Source organism: Hyperolius riggenbachi, chromosome 3 (assembly GCF_040937935.1).
Source record: "Hyperolius riggenbachi isolate aHypRig1 chromosome 3, aHypRig1.pri, whole genome shotgun sequence".
NCBI classification, from domain to species: Eukaryota; Metazoa; Chordata; class Amphibia; order Anura; family Hyperoliidae; genus Hyperolius; species Hyperolius riggenbachi.
The window spans coordinates 464,277,511-464,293,661 of record NC_090648.1 but is presented as its reverse complement, the minus strand read 5'-3'; the positions used below and the strand labels follow the sequence as shown (position 1 = coordinate 464,293,661).

At 45.8% G+C, this 16,151-nt stretch overlaps 1 protein-coding gene across 2 annotated transcripts in view; it reads left to right on the top strand.

The window, feature by feature from the left end:
• Window positions 1-220: 220 nt before the first annotated feature.
• Window positions 221-16,151, top strand: part of MACROH2A1 (macroH2A.1 histone) — a 95,098-nt gene continuing 79,167 nt past the window's right edge. Inside the window, exon 1 of one of the 2 annotated variants that reach the window (XM_068277939.1) lies at window positions 221-336. The gene's annotated coding sequence lies outside the window, so the exon portion shown is untranslated. The remainder of the gene's footprint in view (window positions 337-16,151) is intronic. The other variant, XM_068277941.1, reaches the window with a different exon arrangement.

Genomic DNA, 16,151 nt, shown 5'->3' with positions numbered 1-16,151 from the left:
TAAAATGAACAAGCTGTCAGGGCTGCAAAGCAGGACTGGCCAATACAGCAGAACTTTGTATTTTGCCAATAAGGAAGCCCACACGGGCGGCCAATGGCGAGCTGCGTTACTTTCCGCACGGCACAGTAGTAGGGAGAGCCTCTCCGCCGCCTATAATGAGACATTTCTATTGCTCTGTCTCCGCTGACAGCCTGTGTGTACAGTACAGGATGGGATGTGCCGCTCCTGGCCGCGGTGCATTGTGGGACTCTACAGACACAGCCTAGTCTGCCCAGTTCATGCAGAGACTAGAGAAGAAGGCAGAGTAGACATATTGCTGCTGGGGAGCTTTGCGCTGTAAGTAACTGACATGCATGCTGCACGCTGCTGCTGGGAGGCGAATGGGGGGATCCTGGATCCTGTAAGGCGCACGCCGGGCCAAGCCTGGGGCGGTCAGATGACAGGCTGCTGCTGCTGCTGTCATTGCAATGCTTGCAAGTGCACCTGTCTGCCTTGTCATTATGCACAGGCAGCAGCCGGGTCCCTGAATAGGCATACCAGCATAGGGAGTGACTTGTTCTGTTACAAGCATAGGCTGCAGTCAGAGTGCAACACTTCAGCCTAAAACCAGTCATTACAGGATAGAATGATTTGTTCAGCAACTTGTGGCACTTCAATATTAGACAGCTGCTGTTCCCCTGCGAGACTGTAATACACTCTATAATTATGTTGTCAATATTTGTAAGACTGGGATTCAAATGCAGTCAATATTTATATTAGGGTGAAGGGGACAAGCTGTGTTGGTGAAGGTTGGACACCATTCAGGTGCAATGCTAAAGGATCGCTAATGCAATAAAAATTCTAAAATTTCCATTACATTTAGGTCTCATTCACACCTAAAATCGAGAATGCAAGCATATTGTGTTTTTGTGCGCTTCTCCCCCCCCCCCCCTCTTGGCGCTCCACTGTGCGCTGCGTTTCTAGTAAAAGTGCTTTTCTAAGTGCTTTTCCAGAGTGGTTTTGTAATTCACTCCCTGACGCAATTGAGGAAGTGAACTTTTGGCCCCGGAAAATAATAAATACAATGTATTTATTCTTAAAAACTCGAACGCAATCACTGCACAAAACGATTTTGTGAGCGTTTGTGTTTTTCCTATATCTTACATTGACCCAAAATCGCCTCAAAAATGGTACAGGCACCGCTTTGCTGAACACCCAGCGCACGAACCGCGCTGATATGGACCTTCTCATAGACATTCATTGCACAAGCGTTTTGTGTGCGCTTGAAAAAATGGCAGAAAACGCCACTAGTGTGAACAAGCCCTCAAAGTTACCTTGAACAGACTGAAAAAATGGAATACTGAACTTACCTGGGGTTTCCTACAGCCCACCATAGCCCACAAAATCCCTTGATGTCCTCTGGATCCCCTATGTTATCCCGCTGGCAGCTCCATTAGCTACACAGCCTAGCCGGAAGTCCTGCGCAAGTCCCAATCTTGTGTCGTGAGCGTTCTGCGCATGCACGGTCCTCGAAAGAATGAATCACGCATGTGCAGAACGCTCATGGCAGTAGGCACATGATTGAGACAGCTGTGCAGAGGGCCGAGCATGTGCAGTTGTGCTCGATTCCCGGCTGGGTCGCGCAGCTAACTGAGCTGCTAGCGGGAGAACGGAGGGGACCCAGAGGTCACCGAGGGACCTCGCGGGCTACGGGGGCTGGAGGAAGCTCCAGGTAAGTTCAGTATTACATTTTTTAGGTCTTTTCAGGGTCATGTTAAAGGGAAGGTTCAGGGACTATGAAAAAAAAAAATTATCATCCACTTACCTGGGGCTTCCTCCAGCCCGTGGCAGGCAGGAGGTGCCCTCGGCGCCGCTCCGCAGGCTCCCGGTGGCCGACCCGACCTGGCCAGGCAGGCGTCCAGGTCTGGCTTCTTCTGCGCTCCATTGTGCGTTCCACGCCGGCGCGCTGACGTCATCGGACGTCCTCCGGGCATGTCTGCGCAGGCTCAGAACTACTGAGCCTGCGCAGTACAGCCCGGAGGACGTCCGATGACGTCAGCGCGCCGGCGTGGAACGCACAATGGAGCGCAGAAGAGGCCCGACCTGGCCGCCGGCCAGGTCGGGTCGGCCACCGGAGACCACCGGGAGCCTGCGGAGCGTCGCCGATGGCACCTCCTGCCTGCCACGGGCTGGAGGAAGCCCCAGGTAAGTGGATGAGGATTTTTTTTTTTTCATAGTCCCTGAACCTTCCCTTTAACCCATTCGCGTTCCGTCGTTTTCACTTGAGCAATGTTCACCTTCCATTGATTAGCCTATAACTTTATCACTACTTATCACAATGAACTGATCTATATCTTGTTTTTTCCGCCACCAATTAGGCTTTCTTTGGGGGGTACATTTTGCTAAGATCCACTTTACTGCAAATGCATTTTAACAGGAAGAATAAGAAAAAAACGGAAAAAATTCATTATTTCTCAGTTTTCAGCCATTATAGTTTTAAAATAATACATGCCTCCATAATTAAAACTCACGTATTGTATTTGCCCATATGTCCCGGTTATTACACCGTTAAAATTATGTCCCTATCACAATGTATGGCGACAATATTTTATTTAAAAATAAAGGTGCATTTTTTCCGTTTTGCATCTATCACTATTTACAAGTTTAAAATAAGAAAAATATAGAAATATTTCATCTTTACATTGATATTTAAAAAGTTTAGACCCTTAGGTAAATATTTACATGTTTTTTTTTTTTAATTGTAATTTTTTTTTTTTATATTAAACATTTTATTTGAGTATTTTTGGGAGGATGGGATGTAAACAATAGTTTTATAATGTAAATGTGTCTTGAGTTTTATTTTTTTTACTTTTAGTTGTCGTTTTACTTTTTGGCCACAAGATGGCGGCCATAAGTTTGTTTACATGACGTCACTCTAAGCGTAACATACGCTTAGAGAGACGCATGGGGGAGGCAACAGCCAGAAAAAGCGCGGCTTCCGAGAGAAGTTGTCGCTTTTTCAGCGGGGGAGAGGAATCAGTGATCGTGCACCATAGCCCGATTCACTGATTGCCTGGCTAACGAACCGGGGGCCGGGAGCGCGCGTGCACGTGCGATCGGCCGCGGGAGCGCATGGTTCCTGGACGTAGTTTCTACATTCAGGAACTAAAATGGGTTAAGGTAAATGTTAATTTCTTCCAGTAAGGCTAGGTTCACAGTGGGCGTTGCGTTCCGTGTAAAAGTGGAACCGCACGGATTCCGTGCATTGCATACAGTGAAGCGTACAATCAATAGAAAGTATGATTCACTGTCAACCTCCTTAGCGGTAAACCTGTGTCAGTCTTGGGGTGGAAAACTGCAGCTCAAAGCGGTAACCCTGACCTAGACTTGTGGTAGCTTCCAGGAGGTCCGTGCAGCCAATTGCACCCAGCGGTCATTCTCACTCTTCTCCCGGGGGTTCCAGACAGGCCGGCAGCCATTCTCATTCCTGTCTTCCGAGTCCCTGCATCCCTTCGAGTGAGATCGCCGTTTGTCGTCATGTCAAACGGCGATCTCACTCGAAGGGCAGCCGTTGATCTTGTTATAGGGCTACAGCGCCACCCAGAGGACGGAGGGAAAACTGCAGCACTGGAGCCCAGGGAAGCGAGTGAGAGCAGGGGCTGCTGCAGAGACTCTGGCGGCATGATTGATTTTTTTTTTTTGCTTTTAGGGTCTAAAAGCAAATGAAAAAATTGAACTGCTTTTAGACCCTAAAATCAGGAAGGAATCAGACCGCCAGGGAGGTTAATATGCAAGTTTTGCAGTAATGCACTGCAAGCAGTGTGTTGGGATGCTGGGCATGCCAGATCTTTATGCGGCCTCAGGTGACACCTGTATACAAGCTACATTCTTGGCCAAGATGGTGCTAAATGGCTTATCCTAGTGTCGTTGACCACAGTGTTTCTCAACGTTATTGTCACATGTACCCATTTGTAAATGACTGCCTTGTCCAAAACCGCCCAGATGGAGGTAACTTGATCTCAAGTACCCCATCAAACATGTATATTTGTTAGGATTAGTCCTTAAAGTGGTCTGAAAGTCAGCATTTCTACTTTGCTCTAAAAGATTCCTTACAGCTTTAAGGCAAGTTACACACCGGGACATTGCGTTATAGTGGACGTTATGGTCGCATAACGTCCCCTAACGCAACGCCTGCTGGTGTTGGTAGAGGACGTTGAGTGAGCCGCGTTAAGCGGCTCTTTCCACATTAGGGCAGTGAGAGTGGCGCTGATTGGCCGGCGGGACCACGTGATGCGGAGTGAAACACTCCGCATCACGTGGTACCACCAGCCAATCAGCGGCCACCAGTGCAGTGCATATTGAGTAGCCATCCCCGCCTCCTCTCAGCCCCAACACTGAGCATGTGCAAACAGTCTACCGCGGCTTAAGCCGCTGGAACGCTATAGTATGCTGCACGTTCTGAAGAACGTGCAGCGTTACATGTAACGCAACGTGGGCAGTGTGAACAGCCCCATTGACTTTGTATTGCTGTGAGTTGGGGAACGTTACAGGCTGCACTAACGTGCGCCTGTAACGTCCCTGTGTGGAAGCAGCCTTAAGCTACGATCCCAGAAAAAATGTGTTGCAGAACATCATTGAAACCATTGAACACAGCACCTTTTCCTGCTATGGGAAGGCTATTCAGCTTAAAATCCGCAACCAGACTGGAGATAACAATATCTTTGTTTACATTCCAATGTTGTTACATTTGTGTGTAAACAACTGAAAATACTCTCTGAGAAGCTGCCTCTCTGCTTCAGGCACACACACAGTTAAGAACATCTCACTTGAAGATTTTAATATATAATAAAAAACAGCTGAAATAAAATGCAATGGCAGCTTTCAGGGCAAGATAAACTACACTTTGGAAACTTGTAATTTGTAGACAGACAATATTACAAAAGCAAACATAACTGTATGAGTAATAAAAAGCAGGAAAACACATTTTTATTGAATGTTATGTCAGAGTTTCAGACAACTTTAATTGAGTATAAATGCTTTATTGACAATGCTTGGTGTTATGACAACATGCCAGTTTTTTTTTTTCCTTACAAGTCTCTGCTGCCTTCCAGTGCACTGTCCCGTCCCCTTGCAGAAAAGAGCCATGGAACTTCAGTGGCATTTTTTCTGTCTTTGATAGAGAAAGCGATACGGCACTTTTCTGCAAGGGGGCGGGGCTACACACTGCAAGCCAGCGGACATAGACCTCGTGGAGAGATTTGGAAGAGATAGACCCAGCAGGCTGTTATACCCTTTTATAGGAGAAAACTAATGATTAAATGTGTAATTTAGACGGAATCTGCGCTTAAAGAAAACCTGTACTGAAAATTAAAAGTCAAAATAAGCATACACAAGTCATACTTGCCTTCCATGTAGACTACTCCTCAGTGTCTTTCTCCTGTCCCGCATCCTGTTTGTTCACTGTGATGAAGGGAATTTTCCGTCCTCCATTTTGAAAATGGCCAATACCCATAACAGCTTTCTGGTCAGCACACAGTTAAACTGTAACATCACCCACTTGAGCCATTGGTAAACATGGACATTACCTGGTACATCAGTTTTCCTCTCAGCTATAACTGACAGCAACTGATATTTTACTGACAGCAACTGATATATTTCAGATCTGACAAAATTGTCAGAACTGGAAGGGATTATTGTCAGAAGAAAATGGTAAGCTTCTGAGAGGAACTGATGGCAAGGTAACTATGTAATGTTCATTTGAAGTTACCTCATGTGTTTATTTTAAATATTTTTACTCAGTACAGGTTCTCTTTAAAGCAAACCTGTGAGGTTTGCTACTGCCAATTTTGAATACTCTTCTCAGGAGGGCAAAACCTGTGGACATTGGAGAGGCTGCCCCCGTCCTCCTCAGCCAGACCGATCCAGCAATGAGAACCCCAAAGTGTGGCCACTCTACGCATTAGCATGGAAACACGAATGGAAAGTTGAGCCTGATCGCGTCTGTGCTATTTTGCAGTTGGCTTACACATGTGCAGCAGCACATTCCCCAGCAGGCTCTAATTTTTCTGGTGGTGCCCGAGCAGGTCTGTACTGCTGAGCATGCGTAAGCTGTGGATAAGCGACTTTTTAGGGGCCCAGCGTTGTAACAGGCCAGTGGAGGAGAGCAGTGGAAGCCTCGTCCACCTCCTAAATTGAGTATCCCGTAGGGGCACTTTTTACCTACAGGTACACTTTAAACTTTATATATTTACTCAGGTTGTTTCTATATGATTTCTTTCTTTCTTTTGTAAATTGAAATCTTGCTATCATGGATTGACTATGACCACTTGAAGTACCCCCTGAGCCTTCCTTAAAGGGACACTTAAAGGGACTTTGAAGTCTCTAAAAAAAAGTATTTTCATTTCATAAATATGTTTAATATGTGATCCCTAACTAAACCGCCGCATCCCCCCGCCGCTCTAAACTAAACTCTAAATCCCTTCCTAACTCCCCCTACCTCTCCCCTGCAAAATCCACGACTTTCTTGGTCGTGGATTTTGCTGCCCTCCAGTCCTTGTGAGGCAGGGCTATGAGCTTCAGCTCTGCCTCACACGCGTCTGTCAGCGGCGAATCTCCGCCTCTCCCCCGCCCCTCTCAGAGAAGGAAGACTGAGAGGGGCGGGGGAGAGGCGGCGATCCACTGCTGACAGAAGCATCTGAGGCAGAGCTGCAGCTCATAGCCCTGCCTCACACGGAAGCGCTCCCCGTAGTGTGCCCCGGGGTGTTTGGGGGGATTTAGATAGTTTATAGCGGCGGGGATGTGGCAGTTTAGTTAGGAATAACATATTAAACATATTTTTGAAATAAAAAGACTTGTTTTTAGAGACTTCAGAGTCTCTTTAAGTCAGGAATAAAAAAAAAAAGTTTTACTTGCCTGGGGCTTCTACCAGCCCCCTCCAGCCGTCCCGTGCCCTCGCAGTCACTCACGGAGCCTCCGGTCCCCCGCTGCCAGCTAGTTTCGTTTTCGCTGACAGGCCCGACAAGCCTGGCCACGCGTATTCTTCTTCATGTTCCTGTCCTCAATAGCATCTGGCACAGGACGCTATTGCGGACAGGAACGTAAAGAAAAATACGCGTGGCCATGGCCTGTCGGGCCTGTCATTGAAAACGAATCTAGCTGGCGGCGGGGGACCGGAGTCTCCGTAAGTGACTGCGAGGGCAGTAGAAGCCCCAGGAACGTAAAACAGATTATTTTTTATTTTTGGCTTAAGTGTCCCTTTAAGTACCCCCTGGGGTGTGCGTACCATGTGTTAACCTCCTTAGCGGTATGCCTGACAATGTTTCGGGCATGCTGCTGCAGAAAGTTCCTGACGATCGGGACCCCCCAGAATTAATTTATTTGTTAAAATGTGTCCTTTAGATACTAGCTAGCACTACGCTAGCTGTATTGTCTGACGGCACCCCCGATTGGCCGCAATCCCCCCCCCCCCGGATTGCCCGCTGGATACATTACCACGCTGGGATCCAGCGATCAAGCAGCCTCTCACTCAGCTCCAGTCTTCACTATGGGGAAGATCAGGACTGCGCATGACATTAGTGATGTCACTGACTTCATGTATGATCCTTCCCTTAGTGAAGACTGGAGCGAGCGGGAGGCTGCACCTATCGCGGGATCCAGGCAGGGTAATGTATCCAGCGGGGGATTGTGGGGTTCCAGAGGTGCCACCAGACAATACTAGCTAGCCTAGTGCTAGCTAGTATCTAAAGGACACATTTTAACAAATTAGCGTGGGGGGGCACGGACAATGCAAAACCTCGTGAGTGGCGTAACATTCAGGAGGTTAAGAACCTAAGATCTACCCTTTGAAAATAAGACAGTGTCTTACATTTAATATTTGCTCCAAAAGATGTGATCAGGCTTATTTTCAGGAGATGTCTTATATTTCTATCAGGAAGTGTCTCTCAGCAGAACATTTACAGATCCTTTGTACTGTGCTGTTCCTAGATTTGAAGGTATGCTACTGTACTGATCAGGCACCTGCCCTGTCAGCCCTACACATAGCTAATAACCTTGCTCTGTGCTGGGATGACAGGACCGGTGCCCAATCGGCACTGCACTGCTTTGTCACCGCTTGCTGGCCGCCTCTTCCTCCTCTTTAACTTCCACTAGGGCTTATTTTCGAGGTAGGGCTTTTATTTCAAGCATGCTCAAAATTCCAGCTAGGGCTTATTTTCAGGGTAGGTCTTATTTTCAGGGAAAGAGGGTAGTGTGTGTAGCTCGCTTATATTTGGCTCGAATGTATGTTCACACACAGCAGAGGATAGCAGGCAAATGAAAGCGGAAGTTAGTGATCATACTGATACAGCAAAGTCCCTGGTATCCGGCGCCGGTGGGGATCGCCTGATGCCGGATACATGTGCTTGCCAGGTTGTTTGAGCAATTGGCCGAAATAACACAACCCTCCCCCTTGAACTACTGAGGCTCCAGCGATGGCTGTCAGTCTTCCGGAACCTCCTCGCGGGCTCTGAGAGGGTATCCGGCTTCCCCAGTGCACGGAAGCAGGAGTGTCAGCTAACCCACATCGGGTCATGTGACACTCTGGCTTCCGTACACAGATGCTGGAAACCAATAGGAGCCCCCAAGGTTGTTCAGGGTCACTGACAGCCATCACTGGAGCCTCGGTAAGTAGTTTTAAGCCTGCCTGCCCCCTCAGAATGCCCCCCAAAAGAGGTCCCTGTTATCCTACAGACATGCCGGTTAGTTGAGACTTATAATTGATAACGGAGGCTTTGCTGTAGTAATACATCAGCTGATTTTGAGTGTGTATATTTTATTGGAGCAATTACAAACTGTAACATTTGCGTGGAATTAAAAAAATCCCCTAAAAATACTGAACTGAGAAGATCTTTCTCTTGGCTTACTTTTATGCTTTCAGTTTTTAAATGCATTGAGTCTTTCTCCAGGCAAACACACCATCACATACAAACCTTGGTGTGCACAAAGCACAACTGACTCCCATCTGCAGCATGTAAAGAACAACTTGTGCAGGAGACGCACAGGATAAACATGTCCGCTAGCTCCTCATTACAGCTCTTGTGCTGATGAGCTAATCTTTTCTTAAAGCGGATCTGAGATGAAAAACTAACTATAACAAGTAACTTGTTTATATATCTTATCTAAAGTTTAGATAGTTTACACAGCAAATCTAGCTGCAAACAGCTTTAATAGAATAAGAATATTTCTTCCTGTGATACAGTAACAGCGGCCATGTTGTTTGTAAACAGTACACAGAGGCAGGCTTATCTGTATCTTGAGCAAAGAAAACTAATCCCCGCTCCTCCTCCCTCCTCTCCTCTGCCTCTAAAATCACTGGCTAGTAATACCTCCCCCTGCTCCTGCCCAGACTGAGCTCCCATGAGCCCTTGCTACTGTCTAAAAGTGCCTTGGCTCTCTGAAAACCTGTGGGCGTGGCTTGTTTAGTTTATAGGGAATTAGCGTATTAAAACAAAACAAAAAAAGTATTTGGCTTGAGGAATGCCCTATAAACAATAGGAAAGGAACACAATTATGCGATGAGTAAAAGTTCATCTCGGATCCACTTTAAAGAGACTCTTTAACAAAAAAAAGTTCCTCTGGGGGGTACTCCCCTCGGGAGGGGGAAGCCTCCGGATCCTATCAAGGCTTCCTCCTCCCCTGTAGCTGCAGGCAATCCAGTGCTGACTCCCCCGAAGCGACCCGCAATCCTGGCTCGACAAGCCTGACAAGGCTTGACATATTTACCTTCCCGGCTCCAGTGGGGGTGCTGTTGCACGGAGATAGGCGAAAATAGCCTATCTCTTTCGGGTCTGCTCTACTATGCAGGCGCAGGAGACTTGCCAGATCAGATTTTTTATCGATTAGAAATGCTGGAAATTTGTCTTCAATTTTTCTAAAGCTTGTATGGTGTGTGTTAGATTGCCAATTTATTAATATACACACCCTAGCAATTTTCTCAGTTTCCAATTTTTATCCTAATTGGGGAAAAAATGAACATAGGCGTGTGGTACATTGGTCATATATTTGAAATGTTACAATCAGTCAGAAAAATTGATTGCAATTCCTGAATTGAACAGATATTTAATTACACAGATATTTAAAAAATTGTATAGTGTGTGGCCACTTTTATGGCCATTTTCAATTTACACACATTTAAAGCTCAACTCTAAAGCCTTGTACACATGTACGAGGTCTGCTGCATGGTGGAGATCGACAGCCGATCCCACAGACAACATACTAGGGCTGAGGCTGTACAGACGTGTCGCTAGCCTGCAGGCTAGCAACACTTTATGTTACTGTGGGAGGGTGACGGACCCCCCCCCCCCTCCCATTTTTTTTTTTTTTTTCCCCCTGGATATGTTCTAGTAACTACAAAATATAACACATCCATTGAATAGCCCCATATGTAATCCTTTCACTCATTGTTAGATTGCCGGTGACAGGCAATGAGTGAGAGGAAAATTCTTGGCGTATGTATATGTATGCTGCCGGTGAGCTGGGTGCAGGGGGAGCCGAATGATAGCTCGCCCTGCTTCCGCTCAAGTCCCCGGCAGCGCAAAATACTTTTCCCCTCCGAGTCGTCGCAACTTACTGATGGTCTGGTGATCGTGGGAGCTCCGAATTACCCTTACGCACCCCGCTCAGTATCACATTACTGCTGTGGTGGTGGCTAATTTTGGCTCTGAGCGCCGTGCTCCAAATCCACCTGTTTCATATTCTTTTCACAGGAAAGTAAAGATAGGTACATTTCAGTGACTGGTTGATGGAAGTCTGCATTCTCACACCTTCCTCGTTCCTATGTATCTCTTGGATCGAGCTCCAGAGATTTGGCACAGCCGGCACCACCATAGGCCGTAATAAGAATTACGGCTATAACGGCGCACAGTGAGTAACTTTGGCGCAGTCAGAAGATGGAGCTGAAGTTGCTTCTAAAACACTGTAACACCTGGAGGGGAGAATAGTAATTAACGACAAATTTCACTGCACAGAATAGCGGGTCTAATTTTTTATGATTGTTTTCGTAGTTCTTAGCGTTGGTACAAAAATCATCCGTGGAGTTGGTAAAAAAAAATCATCCGACTCCTCAGTTTATGAAACCACCGACTCCAACTCCTACTCTAGGTACCCAACAATTGCTCAGACTCCCAGGGCTGTGAAGTCAGAGTTGGAGTCTGAGTCGAGGAGTCGGGGCAATTTTGGGCACCCGGAGTCGGAGTCGTTGATTTCATAAACTGAGGAGTCGGAGTCGGATGATTTTTGTACAAAATCCACAACTCTGTTAAGTATTAGGCTAAGGAGTCGGAGCCATTTTGGGTACCCGGAGTCGGAGTTGTGGTTTCATAAACTGAGGAGTCGGAAGATTTTTGTCCCGACTCCACAGCCCTGCCGACTCCTTAGTCTTATAATTACCAGGGCTATGATTTGGTACAAAAATCATCCGACTCCCTACTTCGACTCCTCAGTTTATGAAACCACCAACTCAGATACCCAAAATTGCCCCGGCTCCAACTTCAACTCCACAGCCTTAGTGCTTAGTAATGTAATTCAGGGTGGAATGCATTGAAGTCAGTGGGGAAGATAGATTCTGAATACATTTAAATGCCTTAAAGCTGAAAGGGACTTCCTTCTCAGGGCTGGTGCACACCAAGAGCACTTCTGAGCACTTTTAAAAACACTAGCGCTTCAGAAAGCGCTTGGCTAATGTTTTTAAATGGTATTGATCATCACACCAGAGCGATGTGATTTTTTTTCCCCAAACACAAATGCGGGGTCCTGCAATATTTTTGAGGCGATTAAGCCTCAATGTAAAGTATAGGAAAAGTGGAAAATTGCTCTAAAAAGTGCTGAACAGAGAGATTTTGCTAGCATTTTTAGCGATTAAAAAAAGGTTGCTGCTTCTTTCATTATTTCCTGCCCCTTTATATAGTTGTTCTTTGCTTTCTGTACTGGATTTTACTTCACTATGAAAAATGTTTCTAATAATAAATAAATATCACCATGGAGACACGACGCGGAAATCGGTGAGCAACTTTGCAGGGGGGGGGGAGGGGGAGATGGAGAGGAATCCTCCTACCTGTCAAGGGTCCAAAGTAACAGCGGGCCTGCGGGCCGTAGTTTGTCCAGCGCTGAATTAGACAGTGGTGATGCGTTTCGTGGGTTCAACCCACTGCATCAAGCCAAATTCTTTTGCCTTAAAACATCAATATGATATTTGCTCAAAACTGTGCTCATCGAATATTATAGAGTACACATGTAGTCCCCGACTTACGAACGCCCGACTTACAAACGACCCGCCAATACGAATGGCATGGATTCTCTGTTTCCATGGGAACAAATACAAATTTTTTTTTTAAATTGGACTTGTATTTTTGACACAGAGGGGGGCACTGGAGGCACAGGGGGGCACAGAGGAGGTGCAGGGGACAGAGATGGCACAATGCTCCAACTTAAGAACAGATTCAGGTTAAGAACGAACCTACAGTCCTTATCTCATTCGTTAACCAGGGACTGCCTGTATAGTAAAATAAAAATATAATAATACAGTAGTACAATATACTTTATAATACCTTATACAATATACGTGACCCTAATCAGTGGTGCCATATCTTTACAACAAACATCTATAAGAACTGAAAACATAAAAACTTGTAATAATAACCAATGAACCACCGTGTGTCCATTAAAATCATAAGAATCATGAGCATATATTTGAGAGATGTAAGCATGTACATATAAAACACTTGGGTGAAATGATAGTAAAGAAAATACAGATAAATTGTTGCTGAAAAATCTTTCAGGTGACTTGTCACTTACATGCAGTGGCGTAGCAATAGAGGATACTGTGGTTGCGACTGCACCGCACGCAGACAGGAAACTGTACTCAGAATTTCTTTGTGGGAGGGATTTTACCACAATATCAGCCATACAGCGCCCCTTGATGGTCTGTTTGTGAAAAAGAATAGATTTCTCATGTAAAAGGGGGTATCAGCTACTGATTGGGATAAAGTTCAATTCTTGGTCGGAGTTTCTCTTTAAGTGTTCCCTGTAGAGCATACACAGGCAAATGTATAATGGAAGGAGCCCATTGGAACTTTCTCTTAGTGGAGACCAAAGCTGTCTCTTCACATACAGAGAACGTTGGGGATTCAGTGGCCCTTATTCAATTCACGTTTTCTCTTTGGGGATCATTTTTCATCTTCTTTTTAAAATACCTTTTGCTTTCTGCAAATGAAAAGTACTAAAAAGTAGGTGAAAAGGTGCTGTCAAAATTATTTTGAGCATTTTCTTGCCTAAAAGGCATTTTACCGACAAGGGCCCATATGCAATTCAATTTTTCACTTGAATTATCTCCTAGGAGATAATTTTCATCTTTTTAAACTAAATTTTCAGTGTTTTACAATTAAAAAGGTACCCAAAAGTTGGTGAAAAAGTACTATCAAATTTATTTTGAGTATTTTCTTGCTTGTTGGTGTCTTAACCTCCCCGGCGTTCTATTGAGATCGCCAGGGAGGCTGCGGGAGGGTTTTTTTTCAATTAAAAAAAAACTATTTCATGCAGCCAACTGAAAGTTGGCTGCATGAAAGCCCACTAGAGGGCGCTCCGGAGGCGTTCTTCTGATCGCCTCCGGCGCCCAGAACAAACAAGGAAGGCCGCAATGAGCAGCCTTCCTTGTTTGGCTTTCCTCGTCACCATGGCGACGAGCGGAGTGACGTCATGGACGTCAGCCGACGTCCTGACGTCAGCCGCCTCCGATCCAGCCCTTAGCGCTGGCCGGAACTGATTGGTCCGGCTGCGCAGGGCTCGGGCGGCTGGGGGGACCCTCTTTCGCCGCTGCTCGCGGCGAATCGCCGCAGAGCGGCGGCGATCAGGCAGCACACGCGGCTGGCAAAGTGCCGGCTGCGTGTGCTGCTTTTTATTTGAAGCAAATCGGCCCAGCAGGGCCTGAGCGGCAGCCTCCGGCGGTGATGGACGAGCTGAGCTCGTCCATACCGCTCAGGAGGTTAAAAGGCATTTCATGACAAGTTGTGAAAATATCACCTAGGAGAAAACTTAGAACAAGTAAATTGTAATTGGCCCAGTGGCCCATATGCAATTAACTTATTCTCGTCATTTTTCTCCTAGGTGATATTTTCACACGTCAATAAAGTGCTTTTTAAACCACCAAGGGAAAAAAAAACAATTTTTTGGTACTTTTTTCAATTACAAAGCACTGGAAAGTTACTTTAACCACCCTGGAGTTCTATTAAGATCGCCAGGGTGGCGGCGCAGCACTATTTTTTTTTTTTTTTTTTTTTTTTTAAATCATGTAGCTAGCCTAGCGCTAGCTACATGATTCCCCCCTCCGTGCGGCGTCCTCCCAACCCTCCGACTGCCGCCGGCGCATATGCCTGTCCGGAAATCCCGTTCTGAACGGGATTTCCTTTAGGGCTTACTCTGTCGCCATGGAGACGATCGTGACGACGTCATCGACCCGATCCACCCCTCAGCGCTGCCTGGCACTAATTGGCCAGGCTGCGCACGGGGTCTGCGGGGGGGGGGAGGCCTCTTTCGCGGCGGATCGGCGGCGAGCGGTGGCGATTGACCCGAACATGCAACAAGCAAAGTGCTTGCTATGTGTTTTTTTGTTTGTTTTTTTTTATGATCAAAATCGGCCCAGCGGGGCCTGCGCGGCGCCCTCCAGCGCTCATTGACGAGCTGAGCTCGTCAATACCGCCAAGGAGGTTAAAGAGAAGTTGAAAAATGTTCTAGTAGAAAACTCAGGAGTAAAAGTGATTTGCATATGGCCCAGTAAGTTGAAGCTCCAGAAGAGCAATAGACCAAAAATATAAATCGGCATTAACAATGTTACTGTTTCTTGAGATAGTGGAAAAGTGCATCTGGTCATCAGATGCTCATAAATGTATTATTTCTCCCTGGGAATTATATAGACATGAGAAACTTATGCTCTAACTTTTTGTCCTTCTCTATTGTTGACTTAAGTTCTAGTCTGACGAGTCCTGGAATTCTTTATGATTTTTTTGGGATGATTTATATGGTGAAGCCATGTGACATAATGCAAACAGCATCCAATTACTGCTCATTTACTCTAGGATGACATAAGTAAAGTGAGTTTGCTTTTCTAGGTGTTCTCTGTAACAGCAGATCGAATCTAGTCTGTTGTCACACATGCACCATTCATTTAGCCTTGTGTCGCATTGTGTGCCTGTCTAACTTCTAGTAAGCCATCATGCCTTCTTCTTGAATGAGTGAAGTGGTGTTCTGTGTGTCTAGCTTAGTTGGTTAACCTAGTTGCCTCACATGATAAGGGCAGCTCTTGCATACTGTTATGCCACTCATGTGGCCTTCCCTTGGATTGTTCTCCATAAGCTTAGACCTCCAGGCCATCTAGTTCTGATGCACACAGAGACATGCAACCTACTTTATGTATTGTTGTGATCATGTTACAGCTATATGGTTTATTTCATGTTGGACTCAGCATGACAGGAATCCTTATGCTACGTACACACATGCGACAACGATCGTTCGTTGAGAACGACGAACGGACTTTTAATTGATGAAAGAACAACCTATGTAAAGATAGTTTTAAAAGGTGTGTAACGATCTGATCGTTAGAACGAACGTTACATCACGTAAAGCAACTATTGCGCCTGCGCATAGAAATGAGAAGTTTCACAGAGAAATAGTGAAATGCGCATGTCAAGCCTAGTACGAACGACCGTTTCCAACGATGTACTACTTTTGCAAAAGATCGTCGTTGGTTAAAATCCGCCGAGACAGAACTTTCTTTTGTAGCGATTTGGCTCGTTCGTCGTTTGCCTTAATAGTCGGTGGTTCGTTTTTTGTAACGATCGTCGTTGGTAAAGATCGGGGAACGATCGTTACAAACGACTATAGTCGCATGTGTGTACGCACCTTAAGAAAGACCAGAAATCTGTGACCAGACAATATAGTGACATGGTTGCATGATCTCTTGTTGGGATCTTAATGGACCTTAGTGAGGTCTGCTGAATTGTTAAAAGAAAACCTGAAGTGAGAGAGATATGGAGGTTGCCATATTTATTTTATTTTAAACCATACCAGTTGACTGGCGTACTGCTGATCTTTCTGGGATTATCAATGTCTGAATCGGCCACCTGAAACAAGCATGCAGCAAATCC